Consider the following 8,961-nt stretch of genomic DNA (forward strand, 5'->3'; position numbering starts at 1 on the left):
GCACACATGCAGAAAATCTCTGTGTCTAAGGGACAGGGACGGTGTGGTAGTGCATTAGGGTTCCCACACCCACCCTGCCCCAGCGGCCACCAAAGAGAAGAGCACCTCTTACCCTAAAAATCAGCTCTAAGGCCTCCCCTCTCTTGCACATGAGAGCTTGCTCCACCATCAGAAGGCATTCTTGATTTATTTTAGGTAATTTCTGCTGTGAAAGAGAGTAGTGTCAAAAAAAAAAAAAAAGAAAAGAAAGAAAGAGAATAGTGTCAACTAAAAAAGATGCACAATGTGACAGTTGGGAGATAAGTTTCATTTGGGGCAAAATAGAATGAGGACTACAGCCCGGGACACTTCAGATAGCTCTGCGAGATGACTCCAAAGAGGCTTTGGGGGAAGGTCAATATAGACGATTCAGTGAAGGGGGAATTCAATGCGATCAGGTACTTACTTTACGAAAGGTTTTCTGCTAGTCACAAGGAGCTGCTGTCACCATGAAGGGATTTAGTGCTATTCTAGATACGAGGAGATGCAAGGATTGGGATCATGAAGTTAGTTCCTGAAAATATCTAACTATCTAAAGGCCTGTTTCATCAGTTCCCCTGGAACACAAAGTGCCTCATTCTCCACCCTGATCTCCCCTCAGGGTGTGCCAAAGGTCAACAGCTGCAGCAGCAAAGGATTCAATCTCTGCAGAGGCAGATGGCAAATGTCCTTAGCAAGCACTGGTTTGTAGTTCACAGTAGGGATGAAAAAGAAAGTCCCTTTTTGTGGAGTCCCAGGATCTGCTGAAGGACACCAGGCAGTGTCCAGCACTGAAACCACTCAGACTGTGCTGGGTATCCAAGCTTCCCGTGTTTTGCCCGATGTCCGAGTCCCTGAGCGGGAATAGAGAAGGCTTCCAAGACAATGCAACTTGCAAAAAGGGAAGTTTATTACTGACTCGAGCCAGGGCTCCTGCCGCAACCAACGCAGTGGTGCAGGGTCAGAGAGCCCTGAGCCCACGCTGTTACCCAAATTTATAGGGTGTGCATAAACAGTCGTAGCTGGCTTAAGCAGACTGGTTACATGTTTGCAAAGCAATCTTATTGGCCCCAACCTTTGCAGGCTTTTTTTCAAACTTGGGCGTTCGCGGGATTTTCAGCTTTCCCCTGACAGGTTCCCTCTTTCTTACTAGGCACATGTTGATTGGCTGGCTCCAGGTGGCCTGATAATCATGTTACCCCGGAAAACCAGGCCTACTCCTAATCAAGGCTGCCTGTCACGGCGTTAGACCTGGCAGCCTTACATCCAGGAGACTATCTTGTGAATTTTCAAGACTGACCTTCAGGAAGAAAGAAATCCTCTTCAAGATCTTCTGACTGATCTAAGAATGAAGTTGGTTAACGGGAAAAAATTAAACAAACGTTTAACACTTATGGACTTCCCTGGTGGCTCAGACGGTAAAGCATCTGCCTATAATGTAGGAGACCCAGGTTCAATCCCTGGGTCAGGAAGATCTCCTGAAGAAGGAAATGGCAACCGACTTCAGTATTTTCAGTATTTTTTTGCCTGGAAAATCCCATGGACAGAGGAGCCTGGTAGGCTACAGTCCATGGGGTTGCAAAGAGTTGGACACGATTGAGCGACTTCACTTTTTTTCTTTCTTTAACATGTATACATGGGAGAGGTCCAGGAAAACTGTAATTTGCCAGAATGGCTGAAACTCTCACCTTAAGTACCATCTTCAGCTAGAGACAAACTAAGATACTAGGGGTAGTGGTTTGGGACTTCAAAGGGGAGGAGATGGACAAAGCAAATGTTTGGTAAACAAATGTTTGCTGGGCCCTGCGGAGACAATGGGACACACAGTGGACTCTGATCTCTAGGCTCTGCCAGGTGTCCCCCACCACAACTAGCCCATGTTCTTTGCAGATACCTCTGGTAACAGCACTACTGCAATAACAGGCCTTTTATGTAAATTGTTTCAGGAAATGAGAGGGAAAGTCAAAGTTTCTTTCTGAGTCTTTTTGGGTATTGATTGTTTTCAGCTCAAAATAATCCACATGCTAAAGAGACATTTTGGAATGACAGGTTTTGCTTCCCTACAGTCCAAAATCAGCTGAATATGAAACAGAAGGGAAGGAGACGGGGCACAACCTTTAAAAGAATGATACAGCCAGAGGACATGACAAAGACTGGTTAGAACTGATTGCGTCCAAGATGGCAGATGATTTGACTTCCAGTGTACCTTGAGCATCATTATATGCTCATTGTCGGCTTCGTGGTAAAGAATCCACCAAAGAGACACAAGGTTGATCCCTGGACGGGAAGATCCCCAAGGGAAGGAAATGGCAATCTATTCCAGTATTCTTGCCTAGGAAATCTCATGGACACAGGAAGCTGGCAGGCCACAGCCCATGGGGTTGCAAAAGAATCCAGTGTGACTTCATGACTAAACAACAACAGTATTCTTGCCTAGGAAATCTCATGGACACAGGAGGCTGGCAGGCCACAGCTCATGGGGTTGCAAAAGAATCCAGTGTGACTTCATGACTAAACAACAACAAAATAACAAAGCATAAGCTAAATGATATGCCTACCAGCACCATGAGAGTTCTGAGGCCAACCGTAAAGGGCCAAAAAGTACGCGGTGGCCCATTTTCTGGAAATCCTTGCCCTTTTCCAAAATGGTTAGAATAATCTTCCCACTTTAGAGTATGAATTACCCAGCCCATAAAAATCTAACCATGCCATATTTCAAGGATTTCTTGCCTTCTGAGATGGCCCTCACTTTGTCTGTGAAGCGTGATTCTCTCTAAATAAATCCACTTCTTACTATCACTTCATCTCTACATTCTTTTACAACAAAGCAAGAACTTCAAATTCACTGGGAACAAATAGATGTTTTATAAACTTCTTTTCCTGACTTCTTGGTGGAGATTCTAACAGGATCACATATACAACAGGAAATTTCTGAAATGTAAACTTTTCACCAACCAACCCACCAAAATTGTCCTTTTTTTTTTTATTATAATTTAAAGTGTTGGCTGTAGAGAGTTTAGAAAATGCTGAGACATATAGAAAAGGAATACTGTAATTAACTTCAATCTCAGTGCTGTTGACTGAAAAATACACAACTTCAAATTTGAGAACTATGTTTTATTTGGCAGGTTTAGTGAGGACTATAGGCTAGGATAGAGCTTCTCAGATAGCCCTGAGGGACTGCTCCAAAGAGGTAAGTGAGGAATTAGGATATATAGGAGCTTTAGTTGGGGGTAGAGGGGGAATCTGGTCAGAACATTAAAAGATTACCAGTAATCATGAAACAGATATCTCAAATTAATGATTTTATTTTACTTTATTTTATCGTATTGTATATGAGAAAATGTGAGAGTTTGAATGTATTGAAATTGTTCTTTTGGTATTCATCTTAACTCTCTAGGACCACTATCTTATTTTTCTCTACTCTGAATTCCCTCAGAGTGGGGAAGGGGGAAAGATTGAGTAATTCCTGACACAAATCCTTGATAGCAGCAATTCTTAGGCCTTTTTATTTTATCATTCACCTCTTTGAAAATCTGTTGAGTCATGAAATCCTCCAAAAAATTACGGATCAGTTGTACACATGTAGAAATGTGTGTACGATTTCAGAGGATGCCCATTAAAAAACCCATGTCAAGAATACATGGTCTAAAGTGAAATGTTCTTTAGTATAGTCATCATGGCTCCCAGGACTACAGGGGCTGATTAAACCTAATCTGACCTTCGCATCTCTCCTGCTGGATCTAAATTCACAGTCTTCCTCTCTGCTCCCCTGCCATCTTTCTGGCGACTTGAGCAGCATCCCCTGCCTGAGCCATCCATCCTCTGGCAATGCAGTCTCAGCTCCTTCTGTGCCTTCCCCTCTCCCTCCACACGGTAGGAGGTACACCCCTCCAGCTCTCAGAGAAATACCTAAGTCATAAAGTGAATACCCCATTTCCAAACCACAGCCTCTGTACACAGCTTTCTTCTGTCTTCTCATACACCTTTGTATTTGATAACAGCTTTATTGAGCTATAATTAACATATCATAAAATCCACTCCTATAATGTATACCATTCAGTGGTTTTTAGTGTGTTCATAGGGTTATGCCACCACCATCATCAGGAAACTTTATTAAAAAAAAAACCCATACCCAGGAGCAGTCATTCCCTGTTCCTCACTAGCATGCTTTCTGTTTCCATGAATTTTCCTATTCTGAATATTTCATGTAAATTTGGAGTATTTCATACAATATGTGGTCTTTTGTGCCTGGCTTATTTTGCTTAGCATAAAATTTTCAAACTTTATCCACATTGTAACAAGTATCAGAACTTAATTCTTTTTCATGGTCACATAATATTCCATTGCATGAATGTATCACATTTTGTGTGACCATTCATCCACAGAAAGACATTTGGGTTATTTCCATTTGGGGGATAGTATGAACGATGCTGCTGTGAAAATGTGTATGCAAATTTTTGTGTGGCATATATTTCTATTCCCTTGAGCATAGACCTAAGAATGGGTTTCCATCCTGCCTTGCATGCAAATATTTACCATAATTATACAATCATTCTTCTATTGAATTTAACCATTCTGCTGCTACTGGATATTTAGGGTCTTATCAGAAATGAGGGAGTGGGTCATCCAGTTTATCTCTAAGGTCTAACCCAGTTCTAAAAACTCATCATACTCGGGAACCATTGGTCTCCCTGTGCCTTGGGGTTCACCCAGTAACTCTCCTGTTCATCTCTGGTGTATCCATCTTTGACCTCATTGAGTATCCCACAGGGTGAAAGCTGATGGCTAGTACATGTAAAGGCTACAGCTTGTGTATTGTATTAGTTGCTCAGTCATGTCCAAGAAGAGAGTCCTGGAACGGATCTTTCTACCACAGTCCTCAGAAGGAACCAGTCCTGCTGACATCTTGATCTTGGTCTTCTAGCCTCAAGAACTGTGAACAATAGGTTTCTGTTGTTTCAGTCACGCAGTCTGTTACAGCAGCCATAACAAGCGACCACAGGTCCATCAGCCATTCTAAGCATAAAATAGTACTGGGGGAAAAGCAGTTTTGCTTTTATTTTTAAAACTAAGTTTAAAACAGCACAAGACCCTCTATTGTTCTAATGCATCTTTTTTTATTTAAAAAATCCATTCTGATGAGGTGTTAGTGAAATAACTTCTGTCCAAGAAATGTGAGCCCTACTCTAGTATGAAGGAGCAATTTAAAGCCCAAACGGCCTTGACATAAGACAATTGTGACTTGTTTTCATCCTCCACCAGTGATCAGCCACCTCCAGTGATATCGCTCTGGCTCTTACCACAGTCATCATAAACTGTTCCTTGTTGGTGGTCTTCCAAATTATTATATACTTCCATTATAGAAGCAATATTGCTGAAAGTTGGAAAAAATTAAAAGAGAAGATAAAACTCTTCAAACAACCCTAACCTCCCAACAAAAGTAAAATTTATGCTTTATTTTATACATTGTTTCTATTTTGATATACACATATATGACTTATTTTAAACATGACTTTGTACATTTTTATTGTAGGCGATTATTTTAAAACAGTGAAAGCAGAAATGAGAAAATTATTTTTCTCAGCCATGACTACTGTTGACAAATCTGGAAATTCCCCTAATAAAGTCTGAATATATGCATCTATAATTATTGATAAATAAAATGAGATTGTTTAGTTTTATAGCCTATTTTGTCACTTATTCTATCATGAACATTTTTCTCCCTTAATTAATTTTATGATATCATTCTGAATGTTTCTATGTAATTTCATCCTACTACTATAATGAAATTAACCCAGGACATGTGGTTAAATGTTTAAGCTATTCCTCTAAGATTTTGCATTGATGAAAGATGATACAATGAATATCCTTTTAGATGAAACTTTGAACATATTTGAAATTACTTTTAAGTTAAATTGTTTGAAGTGCAAGTGCTGAGTCAAATGCTATGCAGATTTTCAAGTGCAGATATGCTTACACACATGCACCTATTTTATAAGTTACTGTAATTAAGCTCTGCATACATTTTTGCACACTACTGATGTCACTTAGGAATATATCCCATGCATTGTCATACTATTATAGTCTTCAAAACCATCATTTTATTCTAGCAAACAGAATCCAACAACATATTAAAAGGATCATACATCATGGCCAAGTAGGTTTTATCCCAGGGATACGAGGATTCTTCAAGATTCACAAATCAATCAATGTGATACACCACATTAACAAATTGAAAGATAAAAACCATATGACTATCTCAATAGATGCAGAGAAAGCCTTTGACAAAATTCATTTATGTGAATTTTGATAAATTTATGATAAAAACTCTCCAGAAAGCAGGCATGGAAGAAAATACCTCAACATAATAAAAGCCATATATGATAAACCCACAGCAAACATTATCGTCAACGGTGAAAAATTGAAAGCATTTTCCCTAAAGTCAGGAACAAGACAAGGGTGCCCACTCACACCACTACTATTCAACATAGTTCTGGAAGTTTTAGCCACAACAATAAGAGAAGAAAAAGAAATAAAAGGAATCCAGATTGGAAAAAAAGAAGTAAAACTCTCACTGTTTGCAGATGACAGGATCCTTTACATAGAAAACCCTAAAGACACCACCAAAAAATTACGAGAGCTAATCAATGAATATAGTAAAGTTGCAGGATATAAAATTAATACACAAAAATCCCTCACATTCCTATACACTAAAAATGAGAAAACAGAAAGAAAAATTAAGGAAACAATCCCATTCACCATTGTGATGAAAAGAATAAAATACTTAGGAATAAATCTACCTAAAGAAGCAAAAGACCTATGTATAGAAAACTATAAAACACTGATGAAAGAAATCAAAGATGACAGAAATAGATGGAGATATAAACCATGTTCATGGATTGGAAAAATTAATATAGTGAAAATGCGTATACTACCCAAAGCTATCTACAGATTCAATGCAATCCCTATCAAGCTACCAACAGTATTTTTCACAGAACTAGAACAAATAATTTCTTAGTTTGTATGGAAATACAAAAAAACCTTGAATAGCCAAAGGGATCTTGAGAAAGAATGGAACTGGAGGAATCAACCTGCCTGACTTCAGACTCTACTACAAAGCCACAGTCATCAAGACAGTATGGTACTGGCACAAAGACAGAAATATAGATCAATGGAACAGAATAGAAAGCCCAGAGATAAATCCACGAACCTATGGACACCTTATCTTTGACAAAGGAGGCAAGGATATACAATGGAAAAAAGACAACCTCTTTAACAAGTGGTGCTGGGAAAACTGGTCAACCACTTGTAAAAGAATGAAACTAGAACACTTTTTAACACCATACACAAAAGTAAACTCAAAATGGATTAAAGATCTAAATGTAAGACCAGAAACTATAAAACTCCTAGAGGAGAACATAGGCAAAACACTCTCCGACATAAATCACAGCAAGATCCTCTATGACCCACCTCGCAGAATATTGGAAATAAAAGCAAAACTAAACAAATGGGACCTAATGAAACTTAAAAGCTTTTGCACTACAAAGGAAACTATAAGTAAGGTGAAAAGACAGACCTCAGATTGGGAGAAAATAATAGCAAATGAAGAAACAGACAAAGGATTAATCTCAAAAATATACAAGCAACTCCTGCAGCTCAATTCCAGAAAAATAAATGACCCAGTCAAAAAATGGGCCAAAGAACTAAACAGACATTTCTCCAAAGAAGACATACAGATGGCTAACAAACACATGAAAAAGATGCTCAACATCACTCATTATTAGAGAAATGCAAGTCAAAACCACAATGAGGTACCATTACACGCCAGTCAGGATGGCTGCTATCCAAAAGTCTACAAGCAATAAATGCTGGAGAGGGTGTGGAGAAAAGGGAACCCTCTTACAGTGTTGGTGGGAATGCAAACTAGTACAGCCGCTATGGAAAACAGTGTGGAGATTTCTTAAAAAAACTGGAAATAGAACTGCCATATGACCCAGCAATCCCACTTCTGGGCATACACACTGAGGAAACCAGATCTGAAAGAGACACGTGCACCCCAATGTTCATCGCAGCACTGTTTATAATAGCCAGGACATGGAAGCAACCTAGATGCCCATCAGCAGATGAATGGATAAGGAAGTTGTGGTACATATACACCATGGAATATTACTCAGCCGTTAAAAAGAATTCATTTGAACCAGTCCTAATGAGATGGATGAAACTGGAGCCCCTTATACAGAGTGAAGTAAGCCAGAAAGATAAAGAACATTACAGCATACTAACACATATATATGGAATTTAGAAAGATGGTAACGATAACCCCATATGCAAAACAGAAAAAGAGGCACAGAAATACAGAACAGACTTTTGAACTCTGTGGGAGAATGTGAGGGTGGGATATTTCAAAAGAACAGCATGTATACTATCTATGGTGAAACAGGTCACCAGCCCAGGTGGGATGCATGAGACAAGTGCTCGGACCTGGTGCACTGGGAAGACCCAGAGGAATTGGGTGGAGAGGGAGGTGGGAGGGGGGGATCGGGATGGGGAATACGTGTAAATCTATGGCTGATTCATATCAATGTATGACCAAAAACAAATAATAATAATAAAAAAAAAATTGAAAAAAAAAAAAAAGACTAAGACTAAAGGAAAAGAATCAAGAAATCATTTTATCTTTAGTTTCTCAGAAGCAAGGGTGTGTGTATTTGTGTCACATTTTTCAATTAAGAAGCCACGTGGGTTTGTCAATTTTGTTTATTTTTTCAAAAAACCAGCTTTTAGCTTTGTTGATTTTTGCTATGGTCTCTTTAGTTTCTTTTGCATTTATTTCTGCCCTGATTTTTAAGATTTCTTTCCTTCTGCTAACCCTGGGGTTCTTAATTTTAGCAAGACTCATTAAGAAACAAAGAGAGAAGAACCAAATTAACAAAATTAGAA

The 8,961-nt window shown here is 39.0% G+C and overlaps 1 non-coding gene across 1 annotated transcript; it reads left to right on the forward strand.

Moving 5' to 3' along the window:
• The first annotated feature begins 1,418 nt into the window (after positions 1-1,418).
• On the forward strand, positions 1,419-1,491 carry TRNAY-AUA (transfer RNA tyrosine (anticodon AUA)). The gene has a single exon. It is a non-coding gene; the product is annotated as a tRNA-Tyr (tRNA).
• Positions 1,492-8,961: the final 7,470 nt, after the last annotated feature.

Source organism: Dama dama, chromosome 16, assembly GCF_033118175.1.
Source record: "Dama dama isolate Ldn47 chromosome 16, ASM3311817v1, whole genome shotgun sequence".
NCBI classification, from domain to species: Eukaryota; Metazoa; Chordata; class Mammalia; order Artiodactyla; family Cervidae; genus Dama; species Dama dama.